The sequence below is a fragment of the Ovis aries genome, chromosome 10 (genome assembly GCF_016772045.2).
Source record: "Ovis aries strain OAR_USU_Benz2616 breed Rambouillet chromosome 10, ARS-UI_Ramb_v3.0, whole genome shotgun sequence".
Taxonomy (NCBI): Eukaryota; Metazoa; Chordata; class Mammalia; order Artiodactyla; family Bovidae; genus Ovis; species Ovis aries.
In genome coordinates this window covers 64,414,110-64,423,529 of record NC_056063.1, presented here as the reverse complement: position 1 = coordinate 64,423,529, position 9,420 = coordinate 64,414,110, and the positions used below count along the sequence as shown (strand labels likewise).

Sequence of the window (9,420 nt, the reverse complement as noted above, 5' to 3'; positions counted from 1 at the left end):
CATGTATGGATGTGAGAGTTGAACTGTGAAGAAGGCTGAGTGCCAAAGAATTGATGCTTTTGAACTGTGGTGTTGGAGAAGACTCTTGAGAGTCCCTTGGACTGCAAGGAGATCCAACCAGTCCATTCTGAAGGAGATCAGCCCTGGGATTTCTTTGGAAGGAATGATGCTAAAGCTGAAGCTCCAGTACTTTGGCCACCTCATGTGAAGAGCTGACTCATTGGAAAAGACTCTGATGCTGGGAGGGATTGGGGGCAGGAGGAGAAGGGGATGACCGAGGATGAGATGGCTGGATGGCATCACCGACTCTATGGATGTGAGTCTGAGTGAACTCCGGGAGTTGGTGATGGACAGGGAGGCCTGGTGTGCTGCGATTCATGGGGTCGCAGAGTCGGACACGACTGTGTGACTGAACTGAACTGAACTGATAGTTGTTATAAAATAATGGCTATATTTCTTGTACAACATATCATTGTAGTTTATGTTATACATTTGTATATCTTAATTATTATACATCTTAATACCCCACACCTTTCTTGCCCCTGTCCTCAATAACCACAAGTTTGTTTTTCATATCTGTATCTATTTTTTTATATTTGCAAGTTTTTTTTGATTTCTCATACAAATTATAACATACAATGTTTGACATTTCACTAAGCATATTTAATCTTTATTTTCTTTATATACAGCAGAATACATGTGAATCAACAACACACATGTAGTATTTTCTCTTTTGCTCAGTATTTTACCATTGTACCTTTCTCTCTAGCATAGCATCTTTCACAGAAGTACATGACAAGTATTTGACTGAGTAAATGTACTGACTGAGGTAATGAGTAAAGATCAGTTAGTAACATTTCTATTCCTATTTATCATGAGCAGAGAAACTTCAGTCTATTTCTAGAGTGTAAGAACCACTCATTTGTTCTGTTCTCATTGTTAAAACTATAAAACTTAAAGACTTAAGAAACTGTTTGATGAACTTAAAGTCATCAGAAAAGTATACCTAAATAACACATAAATGTGGAATTAAGTTATTAAACATTCATCAAGCCAAAGGCTTAATTAACTGGATTTATGGTCTGAAACAGATTTTCATGTCTTTGGTTCTCATTCATTTAATTAGAATTTTCATTCTTCTCATCTCTTCCCACCTCCTTTATGTTATCAAGTCAGTTAAACAGAAGGTAGAATCTCAAAATAAGTTATCAGTTTGACTCATTTCTGAAGTATCTAACACCAGCCCCTTGAATTTTAGGAGCACTGTTATTAAGTACCGATGTAATGAATTGTGATGTTGCTGTTAATTGTCACAGAAAACAGTGCACAATACTGCTCGGATTCCTTTCCCTCTTTAACAGGAGATTAAAATCTTCAGTTGCCCACAGCACATTCTTTGAAATGACTGTAGCAGCTTTCCACTTAATTTTTTTTTCCTGGAAGAATCTTCTAATTTTTGAACCACAAAAATGTGGAATAATTTTTTGTTTGCTTGAAAATGTTAGGGTTACAAACCGTCTAGGCAAACTTAACTTTGAAAAGGATTTGTACTTTACATTGCTAATACATGACTGCATTACTCCAACATCCCCAGAAAAATGACAACCTATTAATTATTGCATTTTTCTAAGTTAGCAAACATATAGCAGGATTAAGAGGGACTAGAATTTTCTATAATCCTTAAGAAGCACACTTTATTTTCTGTGTCTTCAGTCTCAACCCTTATCTATATCTGTAAAAGAGAGGCGACAAGGAGAATAATTTATTGATAATTTGCAAATAAACCAATGGTCAACTTTTCCCTGGATTTGATTCATTTGTGTTTTCATTTGAACAAAGCACCTGTCCACATATCTTACTTCATCATTCACATGCCTGTACTTGTATGTGTACCTGCATTTTCACTCTTAAATCATCAAGTCACAACATAACAAAATCAAAACAACACAAATTGAACTCTCAAAAAGTTATTTGTTGCAGATAGATGGTTTTACACTTGCTTAAGGATATCAAAGGGAAATTTGAAGTAGCACCCTTGACTTCTGCATTGAATTATTCAGGACAGAATAACGCTGTGAACAACATGGAGACTGAAGCACCCAAGCACTATAAATATTTCAGATTTCTCACAGGACGTAACCAATGCGGTTGGGTGCCAAGAAAAAGAGCACTGTGCAATGTGACTCAGCTGAATTGTTCTCTTTCTAAAGTGTGGCTGATTATCGCGGCAGGAAAAGACATAGTGTCTGTTCACAATTGGTCATTCGATTAAGCTTAAATTCAAGAGGTTATGCCCAACTTCCACATATAACCTATAGATTGGACTATTTGATTTGATGTACTTTATGCCTTACTGGAATTAAGTGGTATTTTAGAGTAAATTTTTCCTTTCAAAATAGTTTGTGGTCAATGACATATATTGACCTGAAAGCAGTGTAAATTTCTCAGAAGTAAATAACATTGGCAACAAATGACTTATGATTCTTAAATATCAAGAATACAGTGATTCTGTATTCATAGGAAATACATTTTTATCAATTCCTCAAATATTACTTACTTGAATGGGCTCTTCAGTAGGTGTGCATATAGCTGCATATATTATTCCAAGAATCTTAGAAATGTTAGAGGAACAATGGTTTAATAATAACTTATAACTTGTCTGTGAATTATATGAATATGTATGCATGTATGTGAGTATATTTGTGTGTGTAAGTAATATTCTATCTTGCCATTGGAAGCCTGAAGGCTTAACTTCTGGACCAACTGGGAAGTCCCTTAGTGTTTGACTTTTAACAAACGTAATAAAATCATGTCTTTAGTACACTGAAGACGGTTGATTATGATTTTAAGGTAATGGATTGATGATGATAATAATATTGATAATAGGGAAAATGGAGGTGCAATAAGAAGAAGGAAGAGGAAAAAGAAAAGGAACAATTTTGATAGGTAGGTTAAAATTCCTTGGAAACAGGGAGTATCATGATTTCTGTCATCTTATGAGGCACTTAGAGAAAAGATAAATTAGAGCCTAAAGAAGGAATAGAAATTAGAGCTTAGAGAAGAAAGAGAGATCATCAACATAGAGAATAGCCAGCCATTAGTACCAATCCAAAAGTAGATTTGTTCCGTGACTTTCACAATTTCATCTATTGAACACCTTTTGTATTAGGCTAATATATGAATGTTAGTTATGCATAGTTAACTTCTTTCATCAGTGGTTATATAAGCAAGCAGAATTTGTATGGGTGGTGCTTTCCTACATTTGGAATATGAGGGGGAAGACATTTTCTCCCAATCTGTGTCTAGATCCGTGAATCTCTTCCTGATTCAACTTCTTTTGTCAGATGAACCACCTAATGAAAGGTCACCCTAGATGTATCATTAGGATACATCTGTCCCTCTTTATTAATAATCCATTAGGTCAATAGAAATTTATCACACAGTATTTCCTGAGAATATTCCACTGGAAAGGATACCAAATAAGATTGATACATCTTGCCAAATGAATAGATGTGCCATCTGCTTTCAGAAACCTGTCTTTTGATGCTTACATAAAGGAAAAAAAAAATATTCAAGCCTGGCAATCCTTCCCTGGGCAAATAAGAGCATTGTACCTGATGGCTAATTATCTTGTCCATTTATTCATATCACACAATTCATTACACACCTAGTCTGTGCCAGGCAATGTGTCTAGTGCAAGGAATATAAAAATGAAAACATCCTGCTTTCAGGAATATTTTGTGTTTGACTTTTTTTTTTCTTTGCCACTGTGTGACATATAGGCTTTAGTTCCCTGACCATGGCTTGAAACTCTGTCCCTGGCATTAGAAGCCAGGAGTCTTAACCACTAGATTCCCAGAAAAAGTCCCTTAGTGTCTGACTTTTAACAAACATGATAAAGATAAAATAATGTGTTTAGTATACTGAAGACATTTATTTAATATAGCGAGCCACAGGTAAAATAGATCCCATGTCAGTGAGAGAGTGAAAGCAAAAAAAAAAAAAAAAAGTCATGAAGACAATAGCTTTAGATTAAGACTTACAAACAATAAAAAGAGATTTATAAGAAAATGCAACAATATACACTGAAGTGTGTGACATAAAAGAGCCTGACACGTTCACAAAGGAAACAAATATTTATTATATATTGAAAATAAATTTTAAGGTAGAAAAGGTGATTGCAGGAGATTAAAGGCAAGATTCTGAAAGTTTTCTATGATGCAAAAGCTCAGACTCTAGAAATTCTTGATACAAGGAAGAGAAAGGATTTGACATTTCCTTGAAACGTCCCTTTAGTGACTGAATTCTTGATATTAACATTGTATGAGAAAAGTTGACGTACTGCGAGAAAAACAGTATAGTTGAAGAATTAAATGTTATTGAATATTCAATAGCAGGGGCCTCCCAAGTGGTTTGGTGGTAAAGAATTTGCTTGCCAATTCAGGAGACACAGGTTGGATACTTGGGTTGGGAAGATCCCCTGGAGAAAAAGGCAACCCACTCCAGTTTTCTTGCCTGGAGAATTCCATGAACAGAGAAGCTTGGTGGGCTACAGTCCATGGGGTTGCAAAGGGTCAGACACAACTTAGAAACCAAACAACTAAGTAGCTGATGTATAGTGAGTCATTACGTATAAAGGTAGGCAGTTAAGTAGTGACTTGTGAGATGAAGACTAACATTGGGGTCAGTGTACACATATTGTTGTTCAGTCACTGAAGTAGTCAAATAAATTACCATGGATAAGAACAGTTAGGGAGAGTATATAAGTAGTATTTCTCTGTCTCTTTTTTAAAAACTTTATTGAGACATAATTGATATATAATAAACTGCACTTATATAACTGTGAGATCATAACAAACTGTGGAAAATTGTTTGAGATGGAAATATAAGACCACCTTATCTGTCTCCAGAGAAATCTGTATGCAGATTAAAATTCTTCCTCATCCCCCCTCAAAATAAATAAATAAAAAGCTTTAAAAATTTCAGAGAGAGAAGGTGTGAACATTACTACCTTTATTTTCTCCTTTTTTGTGTAATAAAACTACACATTTTCCAAGAAGAAATAGTGCAAAATACATTTTAAAGATGTAAACTCTGACAGGACATTCTGCTATGAACAGATTAATAAAATTGGAATGTGTCTTAAAAAAAAAGTGATAGTTTGAACCAGAAATGAAACAACAGACTGGTTCCAAATTAGGAAAGGAGTACATCAAGGCCATATATTGTTACCCTGCTTATTTAATGTACATGCAGAATACATTATGCAAAATGCTAAGCTGGATGAAGCAAAAGCCCAAATCAAGATTGCCAGGAGAAATATCAATAATCTCATATACACAGATGACACCACCCTTATGGCAGAAAAGGAAGAACTAAACAGCCTCTTGATGAAAGTGAAAGAGGAGAGCAAAAAAGCTGGCTTAAAACTCAGCATTCTAAAAACTGAAATCATGGCATCCAGTCCCCATCTTTCTAAATAGATGGGGAAATAGTGGAAACAGTGAGAGACTTTTTTTTTTTTTTGATCCAAAAATCACTGCAGATGGGGACTGCAGCCATGAAATTAAAACACATTTTATCCTTGGAAGAAAAGCTATGACCAATCTAGACAGCATATTAAGAGCAGAACCATTATTTTGAAAGCAAAGGTCCATCTGGTCAAAGCTATGGTTTTTCCAGTGGTCATGTATGGCTGTGAGAGTTGGGCTATAAAGAAAGCTGAGTGCTGAGGAATTGATGCTTTTGAACTGTGGTATTAGAGAAGACTCTGAAGGGTTCCTTGCACTGCAAGGGGATCAAGCCAGTCAATCCTAAAAAAAAAAAAAAAAAATCAGTCCTGAATATCTATTGAGAAAACTGATGCTGAAACTGAAACTCCAATACTTTGGCCAGCTAATGCAAGAACTGACTCATTGGAAAAGACTCTGATGCTGGGCAAGATTGAAGGAAGGAGGAGAAGGGGACCACAGAGAACGAGATGGTGGGATGAACTCACCAACTCGATGGACATGAGTTTGAGTAGGCTCCAGGAGTTGGTGATGGACAGGAAAGACTGGTGCACTGCAGTCCTTGGGGTTGGAAAGAATCAGACACAACTGAGAAACTAAACTGAACTGAACCAAATAGTTACTTTGCTTGGAGTGAAGTAACAATTCCAGACTTTCCAAATTCTATGACCTACATCAAATTTCTGAAAAACTCTGTGCTCCAGTCATCCTATCACTACAAAATAAGGAATCTAATTTTAATTAATTCACTGTTTTTTTTTTTAAATAAACTGATTTAATATATAGTATAGTCGCTCAGTTGTGTCCGACTCTTTGTGACCCCATGGACTGCAGCACGCCAGGCTTCCGTGTCCATCACTAACTCCCAGAGTTTATTCAAACTCATGTCCATCCAGTCAGTGATGCTATCCAACCATCTTATCTTCTGTTGTCCCCTTGTCCTCCTGACTTCAATCATGCCCAGCATCAGGGTCTTTCTAAATGAGGCAGTTCTTCACATCAGGTGGCCAAAGTATTGCAGTTTCAGCTTCAGTGTCAGTCCTTACAATGAATATTTAGGACTGATTTCCCTTAGGATTGACTGGTTGCATCTCCTTGCAGTCCAAGGGACTCTCAAGAATCTTCTCCAACACCACAGTTCAAAAGCATCAATTCTTCGGTGCTCAGCTTTTTTATAGACCAAATTTCACATCCATATATGAATCATGGAAAAACAGTAGCTTTGACTAGACATTTATTTGCCAGCAAAGTAATGCCTCTGCTTTTTAATATGCTGTTTAGATTGGTCATAGCTTTTCTTCTAAGAAGCAAGTGTCTTTTAATTTCATGGCTACAGTCACCATCTGCAGTGAGTTTGAAGCCAAAATAAAAAAGTCTCTCACTGTTTCCATTGTTTCCCCATCTATTTGCCATGAAACAATGGGCCCAGATGCCATGATATTAGTTTTTTGAATGTTGAGTTTAAGCCAAATTTTTCACTCTCCTTTATATTTTCATCAAGAGGCTCTTTAGTTATTCTTTGCTTTCTACCTTATGGTTGATGTCATCTGCATATCTGAGTTTCTTTATCTGCAGCAATCTTGATTCCAGCTTGTGCTTCATCCACCCTGGCATTTCTCATGATGTACTTCTGCATATTAGTAAAATAAAAAGAATGACAATATACAGCCTTGACATACTCCTCTTTCTATTTGGAACTAGTCCGCTGTTTCAGGTCCAGTACCAATTGTTGCTTCTTGACCTGCATGCAGATTTCTCAGGAGGCAGGCCAGGGGCTCTGATATTGCCATATCTTGAAGAAATTTCCACACTTTGTTGTGATCTACACAGTCAAAGGCTTTGGCACAGTTAATAAGGTAGAAATAGATGTCTTTCTGGAACTCTCTTGCTTTTTCCATGATCCAGCGGATGTTGGCAATTTGATCTCTGGTTCCTCTGCCTTTTCTAAATCCAGCTTGAACATCTGGAATTTCATAATTCATGTACTGTTGAAGCCTGGCTTGAAGAATTTTGAGCATTACTTTATAGTGTGTGAGATGAGTGCAATTGTGTGGTAGTTTGAGCATTCTTTGGCATTGCCTTTCTTTGGGGTTGGAATGAAAACTGACCTTTTCCAGTCCTCTGGCACTGCTGAATTTTCCAAATTTTCTGGCATATTGAGTACAGCACTTTCTCAGCATCATCTTTTAGGATTTGAAATAGCTCAACTGGAAATCACCTACACTAGCTTTGTTTGTAGTGATGCTTCCTAAGGCCCACTCAACTTCACATTCCAGGATGTCTGGTTCTAGGTGAGTGATCACGCCATTGTGGCTATCTGGTTCATGATGATATTCTTTGTATAGCTCTTCTGTGTATTCTTGCCACCTCTTCTTAATATCTTATGCTTCTACTAGGTCCATAACTTTTCTGTCCTTTATTGTGCCCATCTTCACATGAAATATTCCCTTGGAATCTCTAATTTTCTTGAAGAGACCTATAATCTTTTCCATTCTATTATTTTCTTTTGTTTCTTTGCTTTGATCACTGAGGAAGGCTTTCTCATCTCTCCTAGATATTCTTTGGAACTCTGCATTCAAATGGGTAAGTCTTTCCTTTTCTCCTTTGCCTTTTACTTCTCTTCTTTTCATAGCTGTTTGTAAGGCCTCCAGATAACCATTTTGCCTCTTTGCATTTCTATTTCTTGAGAATGGTCTTGATCCCTGCCTCCTATATAATGTCATGAACCTCTTGTCAATAGTTCTTCAGGCACTCTATCAGATCTAATCCCTTGAATCGATTTGTCACTTTTGTATAATCTGAGTAACCTGATTTAAGTAATACCTGAATGGTCTAGTGGTTTTCCCTAATTTCTTCAATTTAAGTCTGAATTTGGCAATAAGGAGTTCCTGATCTGAGCCCCAATCAGCTCCTGGTCTTATTTTTGCTGACTGTATAGAGCTTCTCCATCTTTGTCTGCAAAGAATATAATCAATCTGATTTCGGTGTTGACCATCTGGTGATGTTCATATGTAGAGTCTTCTCTTATATTATTGAAAGAGGGTGTTTGCTATGACCAGTGCATTCTCTTTGCAAAACTCTTTTAGCCCCTGACCTGCTTCATTTTGTACTTGAAAGCCAAATTTCCCTGTTAGTCTAGGTATCTCTTGACTTCTTAATTTTGCATTCCAGTCCCCTATAATGAATCTTTTTTTTGGTGTTAGTTCTAGAAGGTCTTGTTGGTCTTCATAGAACTGTTCACCTTCAGCTTCTTCAGCATTATTGGTTGAAGCATAGACGTGGATTACTCTGATATTGAGTGGTTTGCCTTGGAAACAGAGATCATGCTCTCGTTTTTGAGATTTCATCCAAGTACTGCATTTCAGACTCTCTTGTTGATTGTGATGGCTACTCCATTTCTTCTAAGGGATTCTTGCCCACAGTAGTAGATACAATGGTCATTTCAGTTAAATTCACCCACTCCAGTTCATTTTAGTTTGCTGATTCCTAAAATTTCGATGTTCACTCTTGCCATCTCCTGTTTGACCACTTCCAATTTGCCTTGATTCATGAACATAATGCTTCACGAATTTGTGTGTCATCCTTGTCAAGGGCCACACTAATCTCTGTATCATTCCAATTATTGTATATGTGCTGCCTAGTCAGAACTCTCCACTATGACCTGTCTGTCTTGGGTGGCCCTACATGGCATGGTTCATAGTTTCATTGAGTTAGACAAGTCTGTGGTCTATGTGATTACATTGGTTAGTTTTCTCTCATTGTGGTTTCTGTCTGTCTGCCCTCTGATGCCCTCTCTCAGTGCCTACTGTCTTAGTGCAGTTTCTCTGATGTGAGGTATCTCCTCTCGGCCTCTAGCCTCTCCAGTGCTGCTCAGCCACCGCTTGCTGGATGTGAGAGTTGGACTATAAAG

At 37.0% G+C, this 9,420-nt stretch overlaps 1 pseudogene; it reads right to left on the bottom strand.

Annotated features, from left to right (window-relative positions):
- Positions 1 to 9,058: 9,058 nt before the first annotated feature.
- LOC114116752 (U6 spliceosomal RNA) lies at positions 9,059 to 9,158 on the bottom strand (annotated as a pseudogene).
- Between the last annotated feature and the right edge of the window lie 262 nt (positions 9,159 to 9,420).